Here is a 13,922-nt window from a genome sequence, read left to right as displayed (position 1 = left end):
AATTATGGAGCCCTAAAGGAAGTTGAAACTTCCCTGTGCAATTTATAAAAATCTACTTGTAATTTAATGTACAAGCACATTACAATGTAAGTATAATCTACAATGTATACTTAACACACCACACACGGTGCACATATCTGCATATTACAACATACAGAGCGTATTCTATAGGGACCATTCTTGAGATTTGGGGTGCTGACTAATCATACTCTTGCTCTCGTCTGGGTTCTAATCAGTTTGCTGTGTAAACAGGAGACAGATGGGAGGTCACAGAGTGCCAAAGGGTTAGGGGGAGAGTGAGGCTTCCTTCTTCTCCCCCGGCTGAATCTGACTTCCCCTTGCAGCCACAGACAATGCGGCTGGGGAGTTTCAGTCAGGAGAGGCCCTTCCTGCTGAGCTCACCACGAGGGAAGGTGAAATGGGAGGAGGTGGAGATGTGGACCTGCTCCCTGGTGTTGGATTCCACTTCTGCTTTGGCTCAGTTCAGAGTCTGTTGGACTCTTCCATCTGTCCAGTTAAGAAAGTAACTTCTTCCAAAAAGAGGAACTAGTAGAGGAAGAAAGAATTGAGAAGCTTCCTGATTTAGTACGTCCTGAAGATAGTGACCATATTGGGGGAGAGGGAAGAAGCTCTTATTTTAGGCATTAAAATGAGTGTAAGAAAATAAAAGTGCCTTCCTTTAGGAGAGGCAGAACTAGTTTTTAATATTTTATGGAAGCTACTGGAGAGTTAGCATAAGCTGTAGAGAGGTCATCTTTAAAGCAAACATGGTATAATAAGCCATATCTTAAAATGTAATTTTAAACTTAGACCAAAGTATTCTATTTTAAATTGGGACTTTTTAATAACAGAATTCTGTCCAGTTTTTTATGATCATATGAGCACATGTACACGTGCACACGGGAACACACAAACGAATAGGCAAAATAATGAAAGGATATCCACAAAGACAGCTCTGTGTGAAATTCAATGTGGCATTGTTTTTATCCTTTGGTTTATCAATTTTTTTCCCTGAGATTTCCAAAATGTTACTTTTCTAATAAGAGAAAAAATGTGTGTGTGCGCGAGCGTGTGTGTGCGTGGTGTGTGTCCATGCACGCATGTGTGCTTGCGCACGCGTGTGTATGTTCACATGTGCCTGTGTGTGCGTGTGTGTCCACGTGTGTGCTTGTGTGCACGTGAGCCTGTGTGTGCATGTGTGTGCACGCACGTGTGTGTGTTTAAATAAACAATTCTGTAGCTCCTGAGCATATTCTGGCCTGATGCGTAACAGCAGGAATAAACAAAGTCAAACCATCGCTGTCCTGGGGAAACCTTAGCAGCAGATGAAGGACTGGGAAGAGTATAGCAAGGCTAAAGCCAGCAAAATTAAAGCAAGACAAGCCCTTGATTCCTAGAGAATGAGGCATGAGGACAAGTGACCTAATATCGGTCACATGTCCCCATAAGACACATGGAAGTACATTAAAAAACTGTGAAGAAAATTAAAGCAAGTAAGTGATGACAGCTAAATTCATTCTGATTGTTGGCATTTTGGGATGTTTATAAGTTGGGCTTTTATAGCTGGTGGATTTCCCCAAAATATTGTTAGATGGCAATAGTTCATTTAATTCTTTATTTTTTCCATGTTAAAGTCATAGTTTTAACTTAAAACATTAGAGGGGGAATCAAGGAGATGTTGGTAAAAGGGTATAAAATTTCAGTTAGGAGGAATAAGTTCAAGAGATCTGTTGTGCAACATGGTGACTGTAGCTAATAATGCATTGCATACTTGAAAAGTGAACGCCTTCACCACCAAAAAAATGATAAATATGTGAGGAAATGGATATGTTCAATAGCTTGATTTAGCCATTCTACAATGTACACATATATCAAAACATCATGTCATACCTCATAATGTATACAATTCTTATTTGTCAATTTGAAAATTTTTTAAGAAGATAAATTTAGAAATGTACATTTAAGACCTTATTTTTACAAGTATACTTTTATTATGAAATATACAAATATAGCAAAAAGGAATAAATTTACCCTATTTCAGACACAACCACTGTTAATATTTTGGTGTAAATTCTGTGGCCAAGGATATTGTCTTCCTGCAAGAACTTGATTCTAAGCCACAGATACATGTCTTATATGGTGATGGCAAGGTAAAGGAGAGAAGATAGAAGAATACAGATGAAGGACAGATCAGGCAAAGCAGATTCTCTTCAAGTAGAAGCTGCTGATAACTTTTCTGCCCTTAATTTAATAATATATTCATGACAAAGAGATAGTTGTCTTGGTTGATTTTACTATAGTTGTCCTATGCACAGACACATCATGTAGGGGGAAGACAGTGAGCTTGAGCTTGCTAGAACTTCAGTTCCAGACCTACCACTCATGATTCTGCGTCCTTGGGAAGGACTTAGATTGTTACTTAAACAATCTGAGTCTTGTTTTCTCATCTGTAAAATGGAATTACCAATGCCTATTTCAAATGGCAGTTGAGAGAATGAAATATTGGACACATAGTACTTCCACATACTTTTTTTTTTTTTTTTTTTTTTGAGAGAGGGTCGTGTTCTATTGTCCAGGCTGGAGTGCAATGCTGCAATCACAGCTTACTGAAGCCTTGGACTCCTGGGCCAAAGTGATCCTCCAGCTTTAGACTTCTGACTACAGATATGTGCCACGCTTGACTAATTTTTTTTTGTGTGTGTGGTAACAATGGGGTCTATGTTGCTCAGTCTGGTCTCAAACTCTGGGCCTCAAGTGATCCTACCGCCTTAGTCTTCCAAAGTGCTGGGATTACAGGCATGAGCTACCACACTCAGCCCCTTTTTAAAAGATTCTTTTAAAAATATAGTTTGACTGGTAAAGTTTTACCCATTCGTCTTTCCACTTTAACTGCTTACGCTTTGTTATGGCATTGCTAAACAGGGTGCTTGTGTTTGATACCTAAAGAAACAACTGCTGCCCTTAACGTGGCTCTGAACCTTCCACTAAATTACATATTTTTGATCATGGAGAATTCCTTTCTAAATTTTTGGTCTATGCAACTGTAACCTCAAACATGTGAATTAGTAACTATAGGGGCCAGAAAATAGGGACCATTAAGCCAAATTTGAGCTGCTCCTTCATTTCAAGAAAGGGAGGAGTATTACTAAATTGCAATTTGAGGGATGACTTCTTTCCTGGATGTCAACAAAATGAAATTCCACTTAGTAATTGCTGAAAGAAAAGATTACTATCCATGCTGTAATTTATATTTATCTTTCCTTTTAAATAGATCTTCTAAATTGAGAGATGAATGAAGGGTATCAATAAACCATTTAGAAGTCAAAGTTGGTAAATGAAATTTTATTTTCATCTGGGAGAGTTTACCTTATAAATTTGTTCCAGGGGAAAAGCTCAAATATGATGGAATCAAATGTAAATTATAAAATCAATTATTTAGGTGAGGTGGGGCAATCAATAAAATAACTGGGCTTCAGGACGCTTTGGTAGCTAGGCTGTCTTCAGATTATCCAGAACAATTAAGAAGACTCCCTGTCATTTTCTTTATTCCTTAACTTTTTTTTTTTTTTTTTGAGACTGGGTCTCGCTCTGTCACCCAGGCAGTCGTGCTATGTTGGCTCACTGTAACCTCTGCCTCCCTAGTTCAAGCGATTCTCCTGCCTCAGCCTCCTGAGTAGCTAGGACTACAGGCGTGCACCACCATGCCCCGCTATTTTTTTGTCTTTTTAGTACAGATGGGGTTTCACCATGTTAGCCAAGCTGGTCTCAAACTCCTGACCTCAAGCAATCTGCTGCCTCAGCCTCCCAAAGTGCTGGGATTATAGGCATGAGCCACCATGCCCAGCCCCTTAACCTTTAAAATTACTGAATTGCCTGTCACCAAGTAAAGTCCTAAGGATCCTCAAAAACTTGAACTCATACAGAATGCTTTGTTTAAGACCTGGGGGTGAGCAGCTGTTAGTAAACACAAATGCTTAGATGCTACGGCTACACTAAAATTGTGGTGAAAATTTAGAATAGTAAAACATTATGCCCTATATGCCTTGGCTTAGAATGGAATTTTTCAAAAATCCCAGTGGTCACATTACTGTTACTTATCCTAAAGAGATACTGTTTAAAAGTTCTCCTCTGCAGTAAGCATCACAAGCCCCTGTATGAGTTGACGGGAAAGGCAGGACCTTGCAAGGCTGAGTGTATTAGTCCATTATCATGCTGCTAATAAAGGCATACCTGACATTGGGTAATTTATAAAGGAGAGAGGTTTAATGGACTCACAGTTCCACATGGCTGGGGAGGCCTCACAATCATGGCAGAAGGCAAAGTAGAAACAAAGGCATGTCTTACATGGTGGCAGGCAAGAGAACATGTGCAAAGGAACTCCCCTTTATAACACCATCAGATCTCATGAGACTTATGCACTATCAGGAGAACAGCACTGGAAAGACCTGCCCCCATGCTTCAATTACATCCCACCGCGTCTCTCCCACGACATGTGGGAATTATGGGAGCTACAATTCAAGATGAGATTTGGGTGGGGACACAGCCAAACCATATCACTGAGTAACACCATGATGAGGAGTCATAGCCACTTTAGATGCTGTCACTTGGTGAGCAAGTCAATGTCTCTAGACCCAGTCATTGGCCATTGCGTGTCCACATGGATGTTCACTATCAGTGAGGAAAGGGTTTCACGGTACCCACAGCTTGCTTCTAATTCTGAGGACTTCCTCTTTTGTAGCCCCTTCTCCTGTTTGGGCCCCTGAAGGAAGAGGAAAGACTAATACTGTCCTCTCCTATGGCCCTTGGAAAGCTGAGGCAGTGGAATCTACTAAAGAGGTTCATCGTCCCAGCAAATTTTATCTTCACAGTTCAGAATGCTAGTGCTGTCTCTCCAGCACCAGCCCCATGTCCAGATGGCATGGGCAAATGCTTGAGAGCCCTGCCAGGGCCACAGTATTACTGAGATTCCCAATTGCTGATGACCCTTGAGGTTTTTCTCCAGAGAGCCTCATCTAAAACATCTTTGTGTAGGACCAGTTCACGACATACTGATGTAGTGACCTGAATTAATTAATCCACTTACCTACGACGAATAGTGCCCTAAGGAATGCGATATAGACCAAAGAGGGCAAGGCTGGAAAGCTCTAGAACACAGCCCATAATGTAACCATAGAACTAGGAAGAAAGCCGTGAAAGAAAAGGTGATCTCCCCAATTCAGAATTTGTCATGTCTCAGAACTTCCTCTTTCTACGCTATTATGGGTCTTGCTCTCAAGATAATTCACTCAGCACAGGCTTTCAGAATTTCTGCTTTTCAACAAATGAACCAAATTCCTTTAAGCTAGCACCAGCCTCATGGTTGGCTGCCTCTTTTCTCACCTAATGTAATTATTTCCTGTGAAGATGGATTGGAGTTGAGATTTCATAATGCTGCCATAACATTTCTCTCTCACTCTCCTGCATCACACTCACAGTGACATTTGGGCCATTTTTTGCCTCTGCATAAATGCACAATCTTGCCATCCATCATGCCAAGGGCAACTATGAATGAAATGAGCATTAAGCATATTAGTTTTCAGTGCTATTAAAGCCATTAAACATATTAGCAGGCCCATTACTTTATTTTCCTACGGATTTTTTAGTATTGTGACCTCCAGTCATGAAGAAAATGCGAAGCCTTCCCAAGCAAAAGCCGCTATGAATGTGGGTAGGAGGTGAAGTTCACATGGGCCAAATCAGATCACTAGTGGAAAATTATGCTGCCGCATGACATGGGCAAGTGTGAGATATCACACAACCAAGGAAGACACTGGCCTGTGCATGCTTTCCCACGCACCCAGTCGTACACAACTCATTAATTTGAAAACCAAAAAGAGGAAGTGAAATTAGGAATTTCAGTCTCCGTCTACCTCTCTTCTGATCTACCTTTAAATGGCAGCTACAGAAACAGAATAGTCTGAAACGCCAGAAAGATGTAAAAGTTCTTCATTTAAGTTTAGAAAAAGGAAGCTAAAAATAACCTCTAATTGAAGGAGTTATTTCAGAACCAGACTTGAAAACATTTAGCATAGTCTTTTAATTAATTTATTCTGAGGATAGTGCTGAAAATATATCTATCTACCTAATAGCAGAGAGAAAAATCTCCAACTTTGCCTTCTGGCTAGATTCGTTTTACCCTTACTGATATTTCCTCCGCTTATTTGTAGTTTTTATTTCAATTATCCATGGTCACCTGTGGTCTGGAGATTGATGATTACAGTGCGGTAAGATATTTTGAGAGAGAAAGAGAGACCATAGTCACATAACTTTATTTTATTTTATTTTGTTTTATTTTATTCTATTTATTTGAGATGGAGTCTCTCTTTGTCACCCAGGCTGGAGTGCAGTGGCACCATCTCAGGTCACTGCAACCTCCGCCTCTTGGGTTCAAGAGATTCTCCTGCCTCAGCTTCCCGAGTGACTGGGATTACAGGTGCCCACCACCATGCCCGGCTAATTTTTTGTATTTTTAGTAGAGGCAGGATTTCACCATGTTGGCCAGGCTGGTCTCAAACTCCTGACCTCAGGTGATCCACCTGCCTCAGCCTCCCAAAGTGCTGGGATTACAGGCATGAGCCACCATGCCCGGCCCACATCCACATAACTTTTATTACGGTATATTGTTCTATTTTATTATTAGTTATTATTGTTAATATTTTGCTTGCTTAATTTATTAATTAAACTTTACATTAGGTATGTATAGGAAAAAACGGTGTAAGCAGGATTTGGTACTGTGATGGTTAATATTGAGTGTCAACTTGATTGGATTGAAAGATGCAAAGTATTATTCCTGGGTGTGTCTGTGAGGGTGTTGCCAAAGGAGATTACTATTTGAGTCAGTGGACTTAGAAAGGCAGACCCACCCCCAACCTGGTGGGCACCATCTCATCAGCTGCCAGTGCGGCCAGAATAAAAGCAGGCAGAAGAAAGTGGAGAGACTAGACTGGTTTAGTCATCTGGCCTACATCTTTCTCCTATGCTGGATACTTCCTGCCCTCGAACATCAGACTCCAAGTTCTTCAGCTTTGGGACTTGGACTGGCTTCCTTGCTCCTCAGCTTGCAGATGGCCTATTGTGGGACCTCACCTTGTGATGGTGTGACTCAATACTCCTTAATAAACTTCCCTTTATATATATACACATCAATCCTATTAGTTCTATCCCTTTAGACAGCCCTAACTAATACAGGTACTATCGTTTGTTTCAAGCATCCACTTGGATGTATCCCTGCAGATCAGTGGGAATACTGAACTTATCATAGGAAAAGCACCACCCTCAGTATCTTTTCGGATATAATGTACCCACGTGAGAAAAAGGCTTTCTGCAACAAAAATGGTGTCATGGGAGTTGAAGGAAATGATTTAAAACGTTTGCAAGTTACTATTGGGAAAAGTTAAACCTAATGTAAGATTTTAAACTAGATCCTCAGATTTAAAAGTTTCTAGCCTTCCAGTATTTCATGTGTAACCTTGAGGAACACTTTGAGCTGTAAGAAAATGAAGACCTATTCTTAATCATAATGACATTTGTTGTTTTCATAAAGGGTCGGTGGCCTCAGTGTTGATGCAAGCAGCTGAATAATGTCATCAGGGAGCCAGACTCTTTCTATATTTCTGCTTATTCATTCTTACAGGACTTTTTGTTCTCAAAACTGCAGCCTCACTATCACCACATGGCTGCTGAAGTTCTAGACATCACGTGCATAGGCAAAGCCAAAGGAAAGAGGAGCCCAACAGCTGAGGTCCTCTGAAAAAGAACAGGTTCTTTCCACTAAATTATGAAATCATTAGACTAGAAACTGTATCTATTTTGTCTTTGTGTCTTCCACCTTCCCTGGACCAGCTCCAGTAAGGACACATAGCAGATGCTGAAATGGTAGAATTAACAGGAAACCATGTACTGTATTCTAATCATGTTTGTCACCAACTATTAGTCAGTGGATTTTTTTTTTCTGGTATACTCTGCTCTGCTCAGTGTATCCACATTCTCATCATCCTCACCATTTGCCATTTATAAGGGGATAAAATGGTAAGGTATAGATCACACAGTGTGATCTCGATGAACAGACCTGCTAAAAGGAAAGTACCTCCTAAAGCAAATTCTGCCTTGTTTAAAAATAAAAATGAATTAACACAAAGCATAGTTGGCCTATTACCACAGCTCAGTGCTAAAGGTGATTTTCTTACTGTGGGGCATAACAAAAATATCTTCATTTGTGACTTTTTTTAATCCCTGAAGACTTAAACATAAATATGACCACCCCTAAACCAAATTGAAAGAACATAAAAACACTTTGCTCCTTTTCTTCATTTTTAGACAGTTAGGTCAAATGGTATGTACTTTTAAATGGCTTTTGACATATATTGTTGGATTCCTCCATAAAGCTCTCTGTAAGCACTTATGAAAATGTCCCTAAACAGAAAAATTGTGTTATTGATCATTTGTTCCTGTGTTTGGTGTCCTTACTTTTCTTCTTTGACATACTAAGTTAGGAAAAGTGAGCTATGGATATGCCTGACTATAGACGATAGACTGCTGGGAGCTTGTTGTGGGGAATTGCTAGGGTTTGCTTTCTGTATCCCTAGTCCCCACATCTGTCACCAACCAGCGGCACTAAAATTTTGCCTTTAAGAGAATCTCCCATTGTGTAGCCTTGCTCAGAAAGATGAACTGCTTTCTTGCCAGAGCCTTTCTTTTCCCTCCCACAAGGGCCATGCTCTGCCAAGCAGATACTCTCTCCTGAAGTCTGAATGTTTTGTGACTCTAGCAAGGCCAGTGAGTACTCTTGGCATTCATTTGTTATGTGAAAGTAGTGGTGTCTGGACCAACCTCTTCTTACTATCTAATCCTTCCACTAAATTCCATTTTGTTCTTAAGATAGCTAAAATGGGTTTCTGCTGTTTGCACATGTGGATTACTAGGTTTCCTTTTTTAAATTAATGACCACAAATCCCAAAATGTCTGTCAATGATGCCCAGCAGTCATCTGTGGTTCTCCAGGAAGCCGCCCCTCCACTCTCTGAGATGAGCATTTCATAACATCTCTCTCCTCAGGTTTCCTTCCTCAAATCTCAGCCAACTACCTTGACTCATACTCTTCCAAAAAGAAAGACATCAGACTTGAACTTCCTCATATTCCCATCACCAAATTACAACCTCACCTGCATCCATATTAGCTTCTCTATTTTTCCTGCATGAGAATTGAGTAATCATCTTCACTCCTCTCAGAGACCACCTTGGATCATGAAGTAGAAGCTTTATGTTGAGGAAAGCAGGGAAATAAAATAGAAAGAGTGTGGATTCTGGCAAGATGGATGTGGTGGATGCCACAGTATGCTGCACAAATATGTGCCTCCAGGACTGAAGCATTCATTCTCCCAGCTTCCAGGAGTGTTGGCATCAGACTGTTGCCAGCTGGTCCCTTCTCTGGCATGTTCCCTCAGCTGAAGTGAGCACCATTGTTTAAGGCCAAGCCCCCTTCCTTGTAACAGCCCTCCTCCAATGACAGGTCAATATAAAGGTATAAAGGCCCATCTCCCTTGCCCCAATTCTGGACAGCTTTGCAGAGCTATCATAGCTCCAGAATGGATCATAGGATAGGCTGAGATCTTTATTGATTGCATCACAGGTTGAATTTTCTTTTTCTGAAAATCCTATTTCCTTCACTCCTGTGAGCATGCCCTAATGCACCTATCAACAAATCTTTTATCAGAGTCTGCTGCTTGGGAAACCTGCCTAGTAACAGCTAGTGCCTGAAGCAGTCTGAGAGAGCAAACTCTAAAATGAGATTTTGGAGCTAGATCACTTGCAGGCAGCTGGCAATGATGATCCCATCACAGCTGGTAGTTACTGGTAGACCCTGACATGTAGTAGCATGCAATTGTTAAAAATGTTACCATGATGAACTGAGATATTATACTGATGTAAGGTAATTTACTGACAGGTACAATGTGTGAGGCATTTTAGAGATAGAGAAAAAAAGGATAAGAAATATAGAACATAAAGGCCATTGCTAGGGTCAATCAGTGCTTTGGAGAAAAACAATGAAAGACTGAGAGTAAATTAATCAGCAAGTAAAGGCCGAATGTAAGAGCCAGAGGGCCTCCTTGAGTACACATAAAACAGCTTTTGATTTTGTCAGAGTGACTTCAGCAAGATGGTGGAATAGAAAACCCCCTGGCATCATACCCTCCACACAAATACAACAAGAAACAATTCAAAGACAAAAATACCAACCTGTACACACCAGAACTCTAGGGAGAAGTGGAGAAACCCCCTGGACCCACAGAATCAAGAGAAGCTACGACCAACCCACAGTTGCCAAGGTGAAAGGAGGAAACTGGAGGTGGAGATTTGATTTCTCCATCAGTTTAGGTATCTTCATAGGAAGCCCACTCTAGTCTCTTCCCATGAGAACTATTGGGAGTACCAGGAGAGCTGAACAAACTGGGGTGAACTGGGGACAAAGCAGGGCAATGATCACATCGATTGGCATGTGGGTCTTAGCAGCTCAGTGCTCTAATCAGTGGGCACACAACATTGAAGACACTGGCTGGTGCCATAACACCACAGGGGGCACCATCCATGGGAAGGCCCAAATCCCTAGTAAAATTTTTCACAAAGCCCAGGTACTCATGTGGAGCCATCCTCTGGCCCAGAAACAACTAAAAGGTTGGGAATAAGTTCTGATGCCCACTTAAGTCTTCCCCAGAAGAAACAACAGCAGGACAGCAATATAGTGTCAAGGCATCATTTATGCTCCAGTGCCTACTATATAAGTCTTCTCTAGACTGGTAAACAAAGGCAGGGCAGCAATGTATTTCCAGAGTGGCATTGAAGTTCTGTGCTCACTCTAAGTCTTCTAGACCAAGAAACAAAGACAAGCCAATGAGTTAGTTCTAGTGTGATGTTTTAGTTCTGGTGCTCACTCTAAGTCCTCCACAGAATAGGAAGCAACAAGCAGCAAATGTTTACATTCTAATATTAGGAAGTAAAGTTCTAACACTGGCAAAGAACAGCTGCAAAAACTAAAAGAGGTGGCTGTCTCCTCAAATGCACAAGCATCAATGTAAAGATGCAATGATTGTGAAAACTCAGGGAAATATGACACCACTGAAAGAAACCAACAAAGCTCCAGCAATGGATCCAGAAGAAATGAATATTTATAAAATATCTGACAGACAATTCAGAACAATCTACTTCAGGAAGTTCAGGGAATCACAAGAAAATACAGATTAAAAACTAAATGAAATTCAGAAAACAATCCAGGAACAAAATGAGAAATTTGACCAAAAAAAAAAAAAAAAATTTTTAAACCAAATAAAAATGCTGGAAATTAAGAATACAATAACTGAACTGAAAAAATCACTAGAAAGCTTCAATTGGAGACTTGATCAAACAGGGAAAAGAATTAGCAAGCTTGAAGACAGAATGTATGAAATTACCCAATTAGAAGAGCAAAAAGAGAAAAATAATTAAAAAGAGTAAAGAAAGCCTACAAGGATTATGGGACACCATTACATAATTGGAATTACCAAAGGAGACAAGAAAGGAAAAGACCTAGAAAGCATATTTATGAAAATAATGGCTGAAATTTTTCTAAATCTGGAGAAATAATAGCATTCAGACACAGAAAACTCAGAGGTCTTTCCAAATTTATCAGTCAAATTCAATCAAAAGAGGAATTTTCTAGACTTGCTGGCAAGATGGCTGAATAGGAACAGCTCCGATCTGTAGCTCCCAGCAAGATCAATGCAGAAGGTGGGTGATTTCTGCATTTGCAACTGAGGTTCATTGCACTAGGACTGGTTGGAAAGTGGGTGCAGCCCATGGAGGGGCAAGCCAAAGCACGGTGGGGCATCACCTCACCTGGAAGCACAAGGGGTTGGGGGATTACCCATTCATAGCCAAGGGAAGCCATGAGAGACTGTACCTGGAGGAACAGTGCACTCCAACCCAGTTACTGCACTTTTCGTATGGTCTTTGCAACCGGCAGACCAGGAGATTCCCCCCGGGGCCTGGCTTAGCAGGTCCCACCCCCATGGAGACCAGCAAGCTAAGATCCACTGGCTTGAAATTCTCGCTGCCAGCACAGCAGTCTGAGGTCGACCTGGGATACTGGAGCTTGGTGGGGGGAGGGGCGTCTGCCATTGCTGAGGCCTGAGTAGGCGGTTATACCTTCACAGTGTAAACAAAGCTGCTGGGAAGTTCGAACTGGTGGAGCCCACTGCAGCTCAGCAAGGCCGCTGCAGCCAGACTGCCTCACTAGGCAGGACATCTCTGAAAAAAAAGGCAGCAGCCCCAGTCAGGGACTTATAGATAAAACCCCCATCTCCCTGGGGGAAGGAGCAGCTGTGGATGGGGCTTCCGCAAACTTAAATATCCCTGCCTGACAGCTCTTAAGAGAGCAGCGGATCTCCCAGCACAGCATTCACACTATGGTAAGGGTCAGACTGCCTCCTCAATTGGGTCCCTGACCCCTGTGTATCCTGACTGGGAGACATCTCCCAGTAGGGGCTGACAGACACCTCATACAGGAGATCTCTCGCTGGCATCTGGTGGGTGCCACTCTGGGAGGAAGCAACAGGCAACAATCTTTGCTGGTCTGCAGCCTCTGCTGGTGATACCCAGGCAAACATGGTCTGGAGTAGACCTACAGCAAACTCCAGCAGACCTGCAGCAGAGGGGCCTGACTGTTAGAAGGAAAACTAACAAACAGAAAGGAATAGTAGCAACATCAACTAAAAGTACTTCCACTCAGAGACCCCATCTGAAGGTCAACAGCATCAAAGACCAAAGGTAGATACATCCACCAAGATGGGGAGAAACCAGCACAAAAAGGCTGAAAACTCCAAAAACCAGAATGCCTCTTCTCCTCCAAAGGATCAAAACTCCTCACCAGCAAGGAACAAAACTGGACAGATAATGAATTTGACGAATTGACAGAAGTAGGCTTCAGAAAGTGGGTAATAACAAACTCCTCTGAGTTAAAAGAGCATGTTCTAACCCAATGCAAGGAAGCTAAGAACCTTGAAAAAATGTTAAACGAATTGCTGGACACATACACCCTCCCAAGACTAAACCAAGAAGAAATCGAATCCCTGAATAGACTAATAATAAGTTCTGAAATTGAGGCAGTAATTAATAGCCTACCAACCAAAAAAAGTCCAGGGCCAGATGGATTCACAGCCAAATTCTATCAGAAGTACAAAGAGGAGCTGGTACCATTACTTCTGAAACCATTCCAAACAATAGAAAAAGAGGGAATCCTCCCTAACCCATTTTATGAGGCCAGCATCATCCTGATACCAAATCCTGGCAGAGTCACAACAAAAAAAGAAAATTTTAGGCCAATATCCCTGATAAACATCGAGGCAAAAATCCTCAATAAAATACTGGCAAACAGAATCCAGCAGCATGTCAAAAAGCTTATCCACCATGATCAAGTTGGCTTCATCCCTGGGATGCAAGGCTACTTCGATATATGCAAATCAATAAATGTAATCCATCACATAACAGAACCAGTGACAAAAACCACATGATTATCTCAATAGATGCAGAAAAGGCCTTTGACAAAATTCAACAGCCCTTCATGCTAAAAACTCTCAATAAACTAGGTATTGATGGAACATATCTCAAAATAATAAGAGCTATTTATGACAAACCCATAGCCAATATCATACTGAACAGGCAAAAACTGTAAGCATTCCCTTTGAAAACCAGCACAAGACAAGGTTGCCCTCTCTCATCACTCCTATTCAACATAGTATTTGAAGTTCTGGCCGGGGCAATCAGGTAAGGGAAAGAAATAAAGGGTATTCAATTATGAAAAGAGGAAGTCAAATTGTCTCTGTTTCCAGATGACATGACTGTATATTTAGAAAA

The sequence above is a fragment of the Gorilla gorilla genome, chromosome 5, assembly GCF_029281585.2.
Source record: "Gorilla gorilla gorilla isolate KB3781 chromosome 5, NHGRI_mGorGor1-v2.1_pri, whole genome shotgun sequence".
Taxonomy (NCBI): Eukaryota; Metazoa; Chordata; class Mammalia; order Primates; family Hominidae; genus Gorilla; species Gorilla gorilla.
This window is presented reverse-complemented; position numbering follows the sequence as displayed.